This window comes from Saimiri boliviensis, chromosome X, assembly GCF_048565385.1.
Source record: "Saimiri boliviensis isolate mSaiBol1 chromosome X, mSaiBol1.pri, whole genome shotgun sequence".
In the NCBI taxonomy this organism is placed as follows: domain Eukaryota; kingdom Metazoa; phylum Chordata; class Mammalia; order Primates; family Cebidae; genus Saimiri; species Saimiri boliviensis.
Window position 1 is genome coordinate 6,939,061 of NC_133470.1, and position 17,525 is coordinate 6,956,585.

General features: G+C 47.8%; 1 protein-coding gene across 1 annotated transcript in view; it reads left to right on the forward strand.

Annotated features, from left to right (window-relative positions):
* Positions 1-391: 391 nt before the first annotated feature.
* The window catches only part of CLCN4 (chloride voltage-gated channel 4), an 85,716-nt gene continuing 68,582 nt past the window's right edge, over positions 392-17,525 (forward strand). The window contains exons 1-2 of the mRNA XM_003920295.4: positions 392-892; positions 2,085-2,348. The gene's annotated coding sequence lies outside the window, so the exon portion shown is untranslated. The remainder of the gene's footprint in view (positions 893-2,084; positions 2,349-17,525) is intronic.

A 17,525-nucleotide genomic window follows, 5' to 3' on the forward strand; every position in this document is an offset into this window, starting at 1 on the left:
GGACATCAAGTTGCTAGAGCAAACGATACCAACAGCTGTAGCTCCCTGAGTAATTGGTGAAACTGTATTTGTAAGGCATTTGGTAGGAAAAATTCTGAACAGACCACCAGAAAATTGTTCAATTTACATTCCCATGGGTGGTATTGGTTTTTGCTTTTTTGTTTTGTTTTGTTTTTTAATCTTTGCTAAATTGACAATTTGAAAGGCGAGGTTGGAGGGTGTTCAGAGAGCTGTCATTCTGTTGAGAATTGCAAGGCCCAGTTATGGGCCTTGTCTGAATTGCCCGTTTGCTGCAATTTTTTTTTTTTTTTTTTTTTTTTTTTTTTTTTTTTTACAATTGAGCAATCACCTGGAAAAAAGAGAAGGGAAAACTATCCTACTGCAAAGAAACTACTCCAGGATGAAGAAGGTTGCCTGTATTTCGTCATTTCAGCCAAGCCGGAACACGGAGCAAGGCTGTCTGCACTGTGCTACCTACCATCCTCTTCAGTCTGCAGGGCATCTGATACACCCACCACCTCCCATTGATTCTGCGAACTCCGGTCACAGAATTCCGTGCAGCCCAGCCTCTGAGGGTGGGGCGTCCTGTCTCCGGGACGCCGGGTTTTCTCTGGACACGAATGCCCCAGGGGTAGGAGGCGAAGGACACTGGCATTGCGGGCCTCCGGAGCCAAGAGGTGACCAGGCTGGCTGGGCAGGGCTGACTGGCTGGGCCGAGCACGTGATGCTCTGAGCCTGCCTCCGAGGCCCTCTGGGCGCCTGAGGCTGAAATCGACATTTGCCTTTGGCAGGAAAATGAGCTTGTCACTTTCTGCCTTCATCAGACCCTCAACCCCAAGGAGCAGATTGCGGTAGCATTTTAACTTTATATCTCAGAATCTGAAAGCGGAAGGTAAGCTGCTTATCACTCAGAAAAACAAATTTGAGAAGAGTGACCTAGTAAACTACACTGCGACTTTCTTGATTTTTAAAACCTGGTGTTGAAAATAATTGATCGCTGTGAGAGTCAAGGGCTGTATTTTCCCCCAAATTAGAGATTAACCTTCTGAACAGAAATTTGGTTAACTTGTAGGGAATGATGGCATAAGGACCAGGGTTAAATATAGAAGGACAGGAAAGAAAGCTGCTGGAATAAATAGCAAGTAAACTTAACTCTAACCTGCTTGTAAAACAATTGGTTTCATGTCTCTTTCAGGGCTGTGAACAAAGGGAATGTTAAAATTGTGATTTTTAACTCAAGTGAAAGTAAATGAATCTACTTGTCTGCAATTGGAATGCAAATAAAAGCAGTCTTTTGTCCTTTTACATTTCAAGAACGCTTGTGTGTTTTAGCAAAAGAAACGTTTATACATGCAGTGCTTAAGTTTGAAATATGCTATTTCAAATTTATGAAATTATTACAGTTGTAATTTTCTAAAGGTTTTCTAGGCAAGGCTGTTTCAGTTGTGAATGAGAAATGTTGACATTGTACATATTTTCTGTGATAGTAAGATGACTCATTTCTTCAGAATGCGATAAAAATTAGAAAATGTGAAATAATGAGTTACTGTAAATTAACTCATGTGTGAGAGATTAAATGTCCCGCCAGAAGATGTAAGAAAACACACAAATACAACCATGCTCACGTAATAGTGCTTAATTTTAAACCAACACATATTTAAGTAAGTAGTAGAAAAACGCAGTATCACCATTTTTTCCTTTGGCAAATGCAAATTATTATTGGAATGCAGCTATTCAGAGTAATTAAAGCATTATTCATCTGTACAATTAGTATAATGTTCCGTAATGAATTGCTTTGAACCGAAGTATTTGGTATGATAGATGATATACGAGTTGAAACATGGAACCTCTATGCAAAGTGTGTCCATGCATGCTATATTTTGTGTCATTTTGATTTGCATAAAATGTTTATTTCTCCACTGCGTTTGATAAATACTAATTTTAAAACAAAACATGAAATTGTATTTCCTTTCACTGTAATCCCCTTATTGCTAATTCTTTCGAAATCCTATTACACGCCTGGAGCCTGTAATAATTTGGATTTCTCCTCCTGTGTGTTGTTTTTTCATAATTCTTCGTGAAAGGTCAGGCAAACCGCACACATCAAGCGAAACGCCCTGTGGGGCGGCCAGCGCGACGGTTTCGGGCCATCGCCCCTCACCTCCTCGGACTTTCAGGGTCTTCCTCCCAACCCCGCGCGGACTTCTCCGCCTCGGCCGAAGGGGTCACGTGGCAACGTGGGGCCCGCCTCCCGGTGACGTCACGGCGCTCGCAGCCGTCGCGCTGAAGAAAGGATGCTCGAGGATGCTGTCCAGGTGGGCGGCCGTGGGCACGATGCGGCACTGCAGGTAAGGGGCGCGCGGCGCCCAGACGCCCTCCCCGGCGTCCTCGGCGGCGCGGACGCCGCAGGTGAAGCCCGGCCCGCGGGCCTGCAGTCCGGCTGCGCCCCCCAAAACCCAAAGTGGGGCCTCTGGCTGCTGCGGCGCCTGCTGCCCACAGCTGCCTGATGCAGCTGCATGCACCCGGCAGGGGATGGCGCGTGGCAGGCCCACGCATGACTTGGGTCTTGGCGTGCCCGCCCCGAGAAAGTGGGCAGGGGCCAGACACAAAGACAGGGGGAAGGAAAAAAAACGCTCCGGAGGGGGAACAAAATCTGAAATGACCACACTGCATGCATTCTAAGTAGAGAGAGGGGCTTTTAAGAGGTACCTATCAACTGTTTTCCTACTGTCATTCTGCTTCTTAAATAATGACATGGTTAGTAATTACAGGCCTTTGTCCTTAGTAATTAGCCTCATTTCTTTCAAAGCAAAAGCGGACTGGGGAATGGAAACTTCTTGGTTAGCAATTTAAGAGCCAGATGTGCAATCTAAATTGCTTTGCATTATTTTGCAAGGTTCCAGCATTTACAAGGCGTACGTCAGAAATGTATGTTTTCTCCTTCCAGGTGTTTAAAGTAGATTAAAAAAAATAACAGTATCCAATAAAATAAAAATAAATTGCAGCCTCCAAAGATATCATGTGAGTGTAAGAGACAGCTACATCTCTAAGAACCAAATGATCTTTAGCAGAGGGTGGTGGTGGAGATAACAGCAAAACCTGAGAATTCCCACAGTTCTTTTTAATTCCCTCGCTGATCATTCGCATGCTGAATGGAGGGGCTTGATGACTCAGCGGCAGATGGGGGGTAGGTCAGGTGACTTCAGTTCTAGCATGACAGTGGGTTGGGGATTTTAATGGACTCTTTCTACAGCGTTTACATTCCTTTCTCCGGGTCAGGAAGAAACTGTAGCCAGGACTTGTGTGGGCACCCTTAGGGGGAGAATGTGGCTTTTTTTCCCCCTCTAAAACCTCACCCTTCTGGAAGCTTTCGTGTCAGTAAACTGTATTGGAATTCACATTATGAATAATTTGATCCACCAGCAACGCTGGGGGGGGGCCTGTAAAGCAATGCTATTTTCATCAATAATTAAAGGAGGCATTTCTTTCAGAATTTGGGATACCCAGATGTGTTGCTACAGTAATTTAGTAACTTGTTTGTTGCAATTTTCTTCCTTTGGTTCAGTTTGGTTACAACAATTAAGATCCTCGGGTCCCTACCCTCCCTTGTCCCCCAGCCCAACCCTAGATAGATCAAAGCAGATGATAGAGGCGGATCTAATAGAGACCTAGATTCCACTTCTGGCTTTGTGGCTGTGCAACCTTGGACAAGTCATTGTGTCTTTGGTCCTCGACTATCTTGTCCTCAAAGTAACAAAGGGATTTAGGTCGGGGTGTCTCAACCTTGGGCACTACTGGCATTTGGGGCCAAATAACTCCTTGTGGTGAGGCTGTCCTGTGCTTGTAAAATGTTTAGCAGAATCCCTGACCTCCACCTACTAGATGCTAGTAGCAACAACCTCCCACCAGCCCCCAGTTGTGACAATCAAAAATGTTGCCAGACATTTTCAAATATCCCCTGAGGGCTCCATTGCCCCCTGTTGAGAACCATGGATTTAGATGATCTTGAAATGTTTTTTGGGCTCCAAGAATTCATTTTCTTATGATTGGTTTGTTGCCAAGCCCTTGATCAGAAATCTGATTTCCTTTCTTAATATTGTATATATTGGAAAACACAGTGTGAAGGTGTTTTTATGCTGTGAATTTCCAGAAATAGCTTCTGTGAAAGGGGGAGGAGCTGTTTGTATGCCATTTGTAACTGGGAGGCTAGCTTGGCAGAAAGGAGTGTGTTAGGGAAAGAGAGAAAAAACAGCACTAGATGAATGTGTGTTGAAAGCTGCCGGGGCTTCGTGCTCAGCAGACCTGGAGCATGTCTCTGGACATACTCACTCTAACCCTGGGTTAGACCTAACAGCGGAGAGTCCATTTCCTTATCTGTAAAAATGGGAATAACAGTGTCCACTCAGAGGTGCCGTGAGGATGAAATGACATGATATCTGGTGCTGGTGTGGGACGTGGTTAGGATAAGAGGGTGGTGATGTTTATGCAGCTAGCAGGAGGCAAACACAAACTGTCTGTACCAACAGCAACAGGGACACTCGCTCAAGGGAGACATGGTCGCGTGCTTTAAGCATCAGTCCAGGGCTTGCATCTAAAGATCTGGCTTTGACACTTAGGAGGGTGACCGTGACTGCATCACTTCACCTCGAAGAGCTGCTGGCGAATCTGTAAAGCGGGGCCAACTGTACTTGCTGAGTCTGCTGCTTGGCTGTTGGGAAGGGACGGATGGAAGTGAGAGGGTCTGCAGGCTGGGAAACTCCTGAGAAACAGGAAGCAGGGATGGCAGCCGCATTGACATGTTTATTGTGTTTGTGTATGTGGAGGGTGCTCAGGATGGCCAGAAAACATTTCCCTGTGCCCCAGGCTTGGGACTTTGATGTGTCCCTCCCCTGCGTTCCCTTGCTATCGGCTTCTGCGCTCTATCTGCCTGGTCTTTCCTGGCACCATGAAAATGGTCTCCTGGAGGAGTTGAGAAAGCCCTGCTGGGGAGGTTGGTCTTTGGTGAGGGAGACCCACTGTGCAGAGGGCTGGGGTGAGAGCAGCTGGCTTCATCCACTCCCGATGCCACTGTCCTCACAGGCTTCAGTCCATGGCCATCCCAGGGCAGGCCTGTCACGCTCCTGTGTGCCTCCCATGGCCTTGGTACTCTGTGTGAGCCATCTGGCTTTGTCTCTTCAACAAGGCAATAACATGGAAGACAATTGTAAAAAGGGAGGTGGGTTATTCTCTATCAAATGAGACTTAAGAGACTGAATAGCCAAACATCACTTGTGACCCTCAGTTGGATTCGGCTTGAACAAACAGGCATTTTGGGGACACCTGGAGACTCTTTGATATGACTGGCTATTAGATGACATTAGAAGACTGCTGCTGCTTTGATTAGATGTGACGATCTGTGATGCGGTTGCAGCCCCTCAGATGCAGTGATCCCCATCCCTGGCAGGTGCAACTCACCCTCTTCCCTGGGGTTTGGGCTGGAGCAAGTAATGAACTTCCAATGAAGACAGTATGGCAGCAGGGGGTGGGGTGGCACTTCCGCCATGAGGGTGCAAAGGAACTTCCACCTGAGGTGTGTTTTCTGTCTTGGATTGCTTACACTGTGGCGGGATCAGCTCTACAGAAGGGTCCATCTGCCATGGTGAGGACCCGAGGCCCATTCCAACAGCCTGAGAAGAACTGAGGCCTGCTGACAGTGTGAGGGTGTGAGTGGGCTTGGAGGCAGGCCCTTCAGGCCCAGTTGAGTCTTCTTTTTTTTTTTTTTTTTTTTTTTTTTTGAGCCAGAGTCTTGCTCTGTTGCCTAGGCTGCAGTGCCAGTGGTGTGATCTCGACCCACTGCAACCTCTGCCTCCTGGGTTCAAGCGATTGTCATGCCTCTGCCTCCTGAGTAGCTGGGACTATAGGCACACGCCACCACGGCTGGCTAATTTTTGTATTTTTAGTAGAGATGGGATTTTGACATGTTGGACAGGCTGGTCTTGAACTCCTGACCTCAGGTGGTCCACCTGGCTTGGCCTCCCAAAGTGCTGGGATTACAGGCATGAGCCACCATGCCTGGCCCCAGTTGAATCTTGAGATGGTTGCAGCCTTGTAAGACAGCTTGAGCTGAGGTACCAGTTAAGCCACTCCAGGGTGCCTGATACAGAAACAGTGACATGGGACATGTTTGTGTCCTGCTGCATGCTTTGGGGTAATTTGTTAGGCAGCAGTAGGTAGCTAATACATGTGTTTATGTAGAAAAGTCTTATTTTGTAGAGATGCATACTGAAGTGTTTAGAGACAAAGTGTCATGGTAGCAATCATTTACTTTTTTTCTTTTTTAAAAATGATTTTTGAGATCTCTTTAATGTATGATTTAACAGAAGACAGATGAATTCTCATACTTGGTTCTACATTCAATCTGTCTCAATATCACATGTGATGTAGCCTCTGGACAATTCTACTGTATGCTCACGAGAGAATGAGCTTAGAAAAGGCAATTAACAATGTCAGAATATTGTGAAATGTTTTTGACATTATGGACCCCCTTAAAGGGTCTTGGGGAGCCCAAGGAGTCCCAGACCACACTTTGATAGGCTTCAAGATCAAGAATTCACTTTATTTATTTATTTTTTTAAATGGAGTCTCACTCTGTGGCCCAGGCTGGAGTGCAGTGGTGCAACCTCGGCTCCTGGGTTCAGACAGTTCTCCAGCCTCAGTCTCCCAAGTAGCTGGGATTACAGGTGCCCGCCACCATGCCTGGCTAATTTTTGTATTTTTAGTACAGACAGGGTTTCACCATATTGGCCAGGCTGGTCTCGAACTCCCAACCTCAAGTGATCCACCCACCTTGGCCTCCCAAAGTGCTGGGATTACAGGCGTGAGCCACCATGCCCAGCTAATAATTCACTTTAAAATGGTTCAGTTAAATGAAGAAAGAGAAAGAGATAAACCAGGTCGAGCCAAACGTGAACAAGTGTTCAGTCTGACTGGTGTTATTCATTGGATTCTTCTGCATGATGTTCTGTGTAATTGAAAATGTTCATAATAAAATGTTAAGAAAAAAGAAAAGAAATGTACACCCTTAGACATGTTGGAGATTCTGGTTGAGTAGGTCTGGGGGTAAAGCCCAGGGCTTAACCTGTGCTCAGGTGCCCACAGTAACATGGGCCAGAGCTCCCAGCCACTTTGACCCAGAGGTACTCGCCTTACCTGCCTTCTCTCCACCTGTCACCTCCCTTGCTGTACCAGACCAAAGGGGGGTTTAGTGTGATGACGAATCTCTTCTACTGACCTGGGAGAAGAGGTATGTGGGGATAGTCCCCCTCCTGCCCCTTCCCCCATACACACTTTCCCTTGGTAACAAGACCGTTGTTTATCCACATTTTCAGTGGGTGGCTTTTTTATGTGCAGGAATGGGTTTCCTTTATAGATTGTGATAAGTATTTTTTAAATGACTTTCTTCTGTTTCTTTCATTTCTTTTCCTTTTTTTTTTTTTTTTTTTTTTTTTTTTTGAGATGGAGTCTCACTTTGTTGCCCGGGCTGGAGTACAGTGGCTTGATCTCAGCTCACTGAACCTCCACCTCCCGGGTTCAAGCGATTCCCCTGCCTCAGCCTCCCAAGTAGCTGGGGTTACAGGCACGCACCACTATACCTGGCTTATTTTTGTATTTTTAGTAGGGACGGGTTTCACCATGTTAGCCAAGGTGGTCTCGAACTCCTGACCTTAGGTGATCTGCCCACCTCGGCCTCCCAACGTGCTGGGATTATAGGCGTGAGCCACTGTGCCAGTCCCTTAATTCTTCATTCAGCAAATATTCCTTGGGTCTGTGCATCTAGGTCAGGGTTTCTCAACCTTGACACTATGGATATTAGGGGTCAGATGATTCATTCTTATGGGGGGCTGTTCTGGGCAATGTAGGGTACTGAGCAGCATCCCTGACCACGATCCACTAGTTGCTAGCAGTACCCCCTCTCCCAGTTGTTATAACCAAAAATGTCTCTAGACATTGCCAAATGTCCCCTGGGGGACAATATTGCCCTCAGTTGAGTCCTACAAGTCTAGGCAGTGGGATACATGCTGGGGCCAAATGGACAAGGTTTCTGCCCTCACGGGACTGATTTGAACTGAAGGAAGAGGAAATAACTTGGATAGGATGTGTGTTGAGTGAAAGGATGGACAGCACTGGACCCCAAACGCTGGTTAGGGAGGGCACGAACCCCTCTTTGAGGGCTTGCACTTGAGCAGAGATCCGAATGGAGAGAGAGCCACATGAGCATTGGGGGCTGAATGCGCAGGGCTCAGGGAACAGCTGATGAAAAGGCCCTGAGACCGGGCAGGACTGGAAGCCTTTGTGGAAAGCAGGGAGGTCAGCATGTGCAAAGAAGAGTGACCTCGAGAGCCGGGGTGGGAAAGGTGCTCAGAGGGGTGCAGGGGGCAGGCCATCCAGTAACACAGTCGTGATGTCAACCCTGGATTGTCCTCTGTATGATGGAAAGTCACTGGATACTCCTGTGTTGGGGAGTGACATGTTGAGACTGGGTTAAAAGGACTGACTGCTGTCAGGGGCAGAGTCAGAGGTATGTGAGAGAGAAAGCAGGTGGCCAGCGAGGAGACTAGGAGGCGAGGATGGAGGCCAGATGGGGACTGGCCAGGGTGACCAGGTGAGTTGGACTGAGCAGCTAACCTCTTTAGCAGCAATATTGTCTTAGGTGCCAGAGTGGGCCCTTGGTGATCAAAGAAGCCTGGCGTGGGAGGGTCACATGGTAGCGTGTAACTACAGGGCAGGGCGTGGAGGCTGCACGTGTCCTCACACACCTGGCTTAGTTGCAGCATCACCTTTGATGGGCGGTGGCTCCCAGGGACAGCAGAGGAAATGGCCATGCACATTCCCACATGACACCTGAAAAGCTCTCTTTCCAGCTTCTTGTCATGGGTGAAGTCTCCCAAGCCGTCAGGCCACCAGTAGCCCCGGTGATTCTGGGTACATAGCTTGCTTGCTGTCCTCGTGCCTAGCACGTTCATTCCTGCCACTGAGTCTCTGAATTGGCTGTTCACTGTGCCTGCAGGGTCAACCCCCATACCTGTTCTCTTGTTCCCTTCTCCAAGTGGAGCTTGTCACCCTGCGCCACCTGTCGTGTGTGCTCCTTTGGGACGCAGTGCACCTGCAGTCAGAGTTCACAGAAGCCCCTGCCTGCTGGCTTGCTATCTTCACACTGTTCTTGACAGGGTCCTGCCCTGCCTCAGGGCCTTTGCACTGGCTGTTCCCTTAGCCCTGAGCATTCAGCCCCCCTGTATTCAACAGACAGTCTGTTGTTGGCTGGGTTGAAAGTAGATGTGAGGCCACAGCCTTCCCCGCAGATGGGACTCGAACCCCTCTTGAAGCCACAGAATAGGAGAGTCCTGGAAGGCTGGGGTCAGGCCCTTGACCTGGCCCTGGGATGACGTGGGAAGAGCAGGGTCATGAAGGAGAGGCATCAGGTGGGTGCTCCCCTTGAGGACGGTGTCCCCCTCTTCCCATCTGCGGCTGTTGGGGCACCCAGGATGGGTCTGGAGTTTGCTGATGTGAGAGCTGCCCCGACACCCTGTTTCCTTGTGAGGGAGGCTGCTCCTGCCCCTGGGTACTGGGCCTGCGGCTCCTCTCTGTGGCTGCCACCCCCCTGGGCCTTGTCCGGTGGTTTCACAAGGCTTCCCGACGGCCTGACTGTCTTCCTACCTCTTAGCTATTTGTTTCCCTTCTGGGTTGATTTGGCTAAATGCGAAAGTTATTTTTCACCCTCCACTGTAGCCCTTGGAGGCGCTGGTTGGGTGAAAAGGCCTTTGTGGTTAGCAGATAGGAGGCCCAACCGCCACGATGACAGCCGGGCGATTGTTCCTCTTAGCTTAGTCACACCTTGCACCACCTCCCCTCTTCCCCTAAACACGGAATTGGCTCAAATGTCAGCCCTTACGTTGGTGAGAGTGGCCTGCCTCTCTTCACCATGGCGTCCAAGGATGCCAGGAGCAGCACATGAAAGCCACTGTTGATGCTTTCCAGCATTCATCCTTTACAAACTTGCTAGTCATGAGTGGCTCCTGACATTTTCTTTTTATCTGTGAGGGGGTGTGAACCTCGGGTAAGCAGAAAATAGGTTGTGGTGGCGAAAACCTATGAGAAAATGGTGAAGGAGAGGCTAGGCCGTGGAGATCCCAGAAGCGAGGGATCTCCCACCTGTGCTGTCTTCAGCAGCTGTGATGGCTTGAACTGTGTTCCCACCAGATTCCTAGACTGAAGTTCTAACCGTACTTCAGATGTGACCTTATTTGGAGATAGGGCTTTACAGAGGTCATGAGGGTGAAATGAGGTCACCAGGGTGGGCCCTAATCCAGTATGACCCATGTCCTCAAAAGAAGAGGACATTTCAGCACAGACACATACAGAGGGAAGACCATGTGAGCAGAGTTAGGGAGGTGACAGACAACTGCAAGTGAAGACGGAAGCCTGGAAAGAAAGGATCCTTCCCCCAGAGCCCCAGAAGGGACCCGCACTGCCAACACCTTCGCCTCAGACTCCTGGAGTCCGGAACTGGGAGAAAATCCTTTTCTCTGATCACAGAGGGCAACCCAGGGGCCTTTAATTAAGCTCTTCTCACACAGTTTAGGAGAAACGTGGCCCCCAGTGCCCTCTCCATGAAGGTACGTGGGTCCTGAGGTAGCAGAGGCCTGCCTGCTGACGTGGAGACAGGCCCCTGGGACCTGAGCTGGATCCAGCTGCCCCCTCACTGTGTGTGAGTCTTAACCTCTGTGGCGCAGTTTGCTTATCTGTAACTTAGCTGCAATGTTGGGCCTGAGGGAGGCATTACTTCATATGTGGGGAGGTACTTATAATGAAGCCAGGGACACCGAGCCCTATACAAAGGCTTGTTACTGTTATGGGAAGAAGTCTCTGGGGAAATTCCAAACCCTTGGCTCTTGGCACCAGCCACACAGACACCTCATGGCCCAGCCCTCCTGCCCCTGGGATGGGGGTATAAGAACACTGAGGCCATTGTGTCATCCAAGGCCACATGTGGTTGGCCTCATCCTGTTTCCAACATGTGGGGTGAGTTTCAACGTGGAATGAACCGCTGCATGGCCCTGGGTTCATAGGAACCCTGCCATGGTCACACACTGGCTGCCCAGTCCTATGGAAGTCAGACTGTGGTTGAAGGAACACGGAGAGTGCTGGGGGTTGAGGAGGAAGTGGGAGGAAGAAAAAGGAAGTGTCTCTGCTGGCTCGAGGCAGATTTTTGAAACAGGCACAGTTTCTTTCTGGGTATCCTTTTGCTCTGAGCTTCTCCCTGTTTAAACAACTCTTTGGTCATGTGGCCCTCCGCCCCTCACTGGGAGGCTACCACCTGGCTCCTGTCACTGTCAGCGCCTTCTTGTCTTCTCCCCTCTGGTGTTCGGAGGGTTAGCTGGAAGGGGTGGAATGAGTCCTGGCCACCTCATCATCTAAAGGTGTCCACATTTTAAAAGCAAGACGCAAAATGATTTCAAGTGAATTTGAAATTGCTGAGGTTTCAGGCAAGGTAGAATAAGGCAGTGAAAAGCGTTGGTGTGGGAGCCAGCCTCCAAGATGGGCCTCGACCATCCTACCTCTGAGTGTTCCTACTCTGCACGATCCCCTCCCATATGGAATCATTCAGGGCTGACCTGTGTCACCAATAGGATACTTTGGAAGTGACAGTGTGTGACTTCCAAAGCTAGGACATTAGAGACTGTCCTGCTTCCCTTGGACCACCCCCTCTGGAGAAAGCCAACTGCCATGTCATGGAGACATTCAAGCCATCCTGTGGGGATGCCAGCAAGCAAGTTGGTTGCTATATGAGGGAGCCCCCATCCTGCTTTCAGATGACAGCAGCCCTGGCTGACATTCTGACCACAACCTCCTGAGAGACACTGAGCCAGAAAGACCTAGCCACACCGCTCCCACTTCCTGATGCATAGAAACTGTGAATGGTCAGTGTACATGGTAATTAGTGATGCAGCATCAGATAACGGATGGCTGGTAAGGGTGCAAAACTTTCTGGGAGGGGAGGCCCAGTGCTGGCCTCTCCTTGGGTCAGCTCCCCAGCCTCTGGCCTTGGCTGTCTTCATTTTGCCCCTTCTGAAGCTCTACTTTTCTCTGATTGTTCCGTGTTTGTTCATGGTATTTTCTCTCTTTCATTCCTGGGTTGGAGAGGAGAGGAGCTTCATGCAAAGTTTAGGTCTATTGATAAGTTAGGGCATATTGAGGATGAATTTGGGTATATAGATTTTTAGTAAATGGGCAATGGTCTGTATTTCATGAAAATGTAATAACCCCCTGTATCTCTTTATAGCCTTGAGACTTCAGTAAAATATTCCCCAAATGCTAATGGGCTTTGGCTGTCTGGGCGTTAACTTTGAGCACTCAGCATTTGCAAAGACCGGATGTCATTTTCAATGCCAGCAGCCCCCTTTGCCTCTAGCACCAGGGAAACATGCCCCAGCCTGTAATGCAGCATGGAGCCCATGCCCTCTGCTCACCGCACAGGGGAAATGCCGACTCCAGCGCCTTTGCTTTGTCAGATTTCTGACCTCAATTATTTCAGTAGGAGGTCATTTTTGTAAGAAAGGATGCAATGGGTGTTTGAAAAGAGAAAGTATTTCACAGGCACTTCAAAGAAGTGTTGCAAGCATGCCAATGCAAAACCTCACTTTTGTAAAGTGAAGCTGTGAGATTTAATTCCAGCTGATACCTTGTTTGGATTGCCTTTGGTCAACCTTTAATTGAAATCCACGTGCAGAAAAATACATAAACGGTAACGGTGCAGCTTGATGAATTTTCACAAGATGAACACACCTGGGTAATAGTGCCCAGATCTAGAAATGGAAAATGACCAGCTCCTAGAAGCCACTCTCATGTCCCCTTCCAAGGGTAACTGCTATCCTGAATAACACCACCAGTTCCTTCTGCTTGTTTGGGACTTTATAGGGATGAAATGATGGATCCCTTTGTGTCTTTCTTTTACTTGACATTAGGCTTGTGAGCTTCGTTGTTATTATGGGATGGAGTGGTACCTCTTTCCTCATAGCCCTATATAGCCTAATACCTTTCCCTGTATGTAAAGTGCCTCTTTTCTCTCATTGCTTTTAAGAGATCCTCTTTTTCACTGGTTTAACAATTTGATTATGCTATGCCTTGGTGTAGTTTTCTTCCTTTTTGTGTGTGTGTGCTTGGGGTTTGTCAGCTTCTTCTATCTATTGGATTATGTAGTCTCATAGTTTAAATCTTTGTGTAAACAAGATTTCCTATATTGAATGTTCTGGTCAGTGTATCCACATTTATTTCAGAGAAACTTCTTGAGAGACTTTAAAGGGATTTTTAAGCCAGTTTCCCTCTCAAGCTCTCTCCTCCTCCACTTGGATAAAAACAGTGAAGGGTTTGTCTTGCTGAGCTGCTAAGGAACCCTCAGCTTGTGGTGCTTTTAGCCTCTGTTATAGGTCCAGAGTCCACTCCCTTGAGCTCCACGGAGTCTGTGTTAAATGCCTGGATATCAGGAAGACGCCTGTTTTTGTCAGCCCTACTTTTTTCATGAGTGAAAAGGAACAAGAGAAACAAGATGAATTCAGAGATTTTTTTTTTTTAAAAAAAGTAAGGAAAGGAAGGTATGCCCTTCAGACAAGCATTGTTACAAATTATTTTTTCTTTTGTAAAAAATATGTTTGTGCCGGGCATGGTGGCTCAAGCCTGTAATCCCAGCACTTTGGGAGGCCGAGGCGGGTGGATCACAAGATCGAGAGATCGAGACCATCCTGGTCAACATAGTGAAACCCCGTCTCTATTAAAGATACAAAAAACTAGCTGGGCATGGTGGCACGTGCCTGTCATCCCAGCTACTCAGGAGGCTGAGGCAGGAGAATTGCTTGAACCCAGGAGGCGGAGGTTGCGGTGAGCCGAGATCGCGCCATTGCACTCCAGACTGGGTAACAAGAGCGAAACTCCGTCTCAAAAAAAAAAAAATAGGTTTGTTAAAAAGATTTTTCATTTTGCTACATATTATAAAACTGGTGGGTGATGGTGCACATTTCAAAATCACTCACATTTGACATGGCCAGTGACTTCAGGCTGCCCTACATAGCCTTTTGTTCTGTGTACATGTACAGATAAAACATCTTTCTTGTCTTGATTTTTTTATTTTTTTATTTTTTTTGAGACGGAGTCTTGCCCTGTTTCCCAGGCTGGAGTGCAGTGGCGTGATTTGGCTCACTGCAACCTCCGCCTTCTGGGTTCAAGCCATTCTCTTGCCTCAGCCTCCCGAGTAGCTGGGACTACAGGCGTGTGCCACCACTCCTGGCTAACTTTTTGTATTTTTAGTAGAGATGGGGTTTCACTGTGTTAGCCAGGATGGTCTCAATCTCCTGACCTTGTGATCTGCTTGCCTTGGCCTCCCAAAGTGCTGGGATTACAGGAGCGAGCTACTGTGCCCGGTGTTTTTTTTTTTTTTTTTTTTTTTTTTTTTTTTTTGTGAGGTAGAGTCTCACTCTCTGTCACCTAGGCTGGAGTACAGTGATATTATCTCGGTTCACTGCAACCTCCACCTCTGCCCCATTCAAGCGATTCTCATGCCTCAGCCTCCCAAGTAGCTGGAATTATAGGCGCATACCACCACACCCAGCTAATTTTAGTATTTTTAGTAGAGACGGGATTTCACCATGTTGGCCAGGCTGGTCTTGAACTCCTGACCTCAGGTGATCTGCCTGCCTTGGCCTCGCAAAGTGCTGGGATTATAAGTGTGAACCACCACGCCCGGCCTCTTATGTGGATTCTTGAGCATGCCTATGCAGTGATGTCCAAAGCATTCAATAGCTGACTACTTGATAGAGTTTTATATCTACTGATGGATATAGTAGTAATAACACTCCTTGTAGAATAGAAGTAGTATGTGTGGCTGGCTAAGCTTTTTGTGGCTTAGTGGACACTATTTCAAAATAGCAGCGTTCAGCAAACACTTCCTTTTATGCAGGTCCAGATAGTAAATAGAGATGAATAACACAGGCCTCTGCCCTCAAGGAGCTCACAGTCAAATATGGGAGGAAGCATGTTTGTAATTAATCATTTGAACAAAATGCAGTTTCTAAATAAGATTGATGTTAAAAATATTAATAATATAAATAATATTACAAATTTTAGTGATTAAAACACCAATGACAAGCATGCAGGTCATGAAGGAGTGGAGAATAAGAAAGGAGAATAGGAAGGGGACAAAAGGCTATACTAGGCTGGTGGATCTCAACGTGCAGTTCCTGGATCAGCTGCAGCAGCCTCCTTTGGGAGCTTGTGAGAAATGCAGATTCCCCGGCTCCATCCAAGCCTTGCTGGATCTGAAACATTGAGGATGGGGCTTGACCATCTGAGTTTCCCCCGACCTCCTGGCAATGCTGATGCACGTTCAAGCTGAAGAACCACTGGTTTAGACCGTGATAAGCCACCAGGGTTCTGTCAGGAAGCTTGGGACGTGCCATTTTACTGCCCACGTTGTCCCCTAATTGCCAGAAACCTCAGCACAGCTTGGACCCTTTTGTTGGGCGACTGATCATTGTCAGCAATCAATAAAGTGTATCACGGAATTTTCTGGAATTCTTTTTGGTTTTGAGACAGAGTCTTGCTGTGTCCCCCAGGCTGGAGTGCAGTGGCATGATCTCAGCTCACTGCAACCTCCGCCTCCTGTGTTCAAGCAATTCTCCTGCCTCAGCCTCCGAAGTAGCTGGGATTACAGGTGCTCAGCACCATGCCTGGCTAATTTTTGTCATTTTAGTAGTGATGTGGTTTTACCATGTTGGCCAGGCTGTTCTCAAACTCCTGACCTCAGGTGATCCACCCACCTCGGCCTCCCAAAGTGTTGGGGTTACAGGCGTGAGCCACCGCGTCTGGTTCTGAATTCTTAAATGAAAGTTCTACTTTGCCCAGCTAGTACAGCTTACCACTTTCTTTCTTTTATGGACTGTGCTTTTGATGTCATTTCTGGTAATTCTTTGCGTAGCCCTAGGTTTTGCCCATTCGTGTGGGAGGGGTAAAAATCACTCACATGGGTTTATGCAGGCAAAGGTGTCACTGGCTGAAGAAATATAAAATGCCATGTGATGCTGCCTTCGTTTGGGTCCTCGCAGAAGTGAAACCTGCAAGGAGGTTTCTGGTGCGAGTTTATTTGGGAAGGGAGTGGGGAAGTGAGGCCAGGAATGGAAGGCAGCCATTAGGGCCGGGCTGTTAATGTCACACAATGGGCGACTGGAGCTTCATTCCACACTTTGGAAACTCTAGGAAATGGTGTTCGCTGTGTCATGGTTCCCCAAGATCACCTCTGGGTCCGGTGATTTCCTAGGAGGGCTCATAGAACTTGACATATGTCATATGCATGGCTGTGATTTCGTACAGTGAGCAGATACAGAGAAAAATCAACAAAGGGAAAAGGCTTGTGGGGAGAAGTCTGGAGCAAAGCTTTCCCAGTGGAGTCACACAGAACATGCCTACTCTTGCCCATAATGGGTTGAGACATGTGTGAAACGTCCACCAGGGAAGCCCCTTAGAGACTCAGCACCTGGGATTTTTGTTAGGGGCTGGTCACATAGGCATCCTCTGCCTAGCACACATCAAAATTCCAGACTCCCAGAGGGAAAGCAGGCATTCAATATAGATCACAGTATTTGGACAAAGAATTTAGGCACAGTGGGCCACTCTTATCAGCTCTGGGAATGGTGGGAACCCTCCCAAAATACAAATTCCCGGATGCCAGCCAAGGGCCACCATTGCAAACAGGCGTCTCTAAGGAGCAGTCTCAGGTCTGCTATAGTACGTTTTCTGCACAGGTCCAAAGCACATGCTTTGAAATAATCTCATTCAAGGGACAAGGGAGTGGGACATTTGAAGATGTCTGGTTTCCTCCAGACTTTGCCCTGCAAGCCTTTTCCCTTGAGACTCAGTTTTTCAGAGTCATCAATTAATTAATACTCCCAATAGTGCACTTCAAGCAGGCCATGTGAGCAGAGCCACACCTTCTGTGGGTTTCAAAACAGTGACAGTGACCTCAGACTCAGCGAGATGGTTGGAAATTATCTGGAGCTTACGGGAAGGTTTTCAGTGATATGAATGGGGCGCTGGCAGCATCAGATACAGTAGTTATTCTAGAAATTGGGTGGGGATGACAGAGCCATGTGTACAGGGTAGTTGATGTGCATGGGGTCATGTGGCAGTATTACAACTGTGAATGAAGAGACCAAGGTCAAAGCTTCCCTTTAACCTCCTTGGGGTGTGGCAGGGATGCTTGGTGTAGGACATTGCTGGGCCAGAGGTACAGGGTAGATGCCTCCTTCCTGTGTCTGCCCATTGGAGGAGAGATGGGAAGGGGTGTGTGTGTGTGTGAGAGAGAGAGAGAGAGAGAGAGAAGAGAGAGAGCATGCGTGTGTGTGTGAGAGAGACAGAGAGAGAGCGTGAGATCATTGTGGGGGCAGAAAATCCTGGTACATTTGCTGTATTTTAAACTTCCACTTTTAATATTTTAGTCCTGA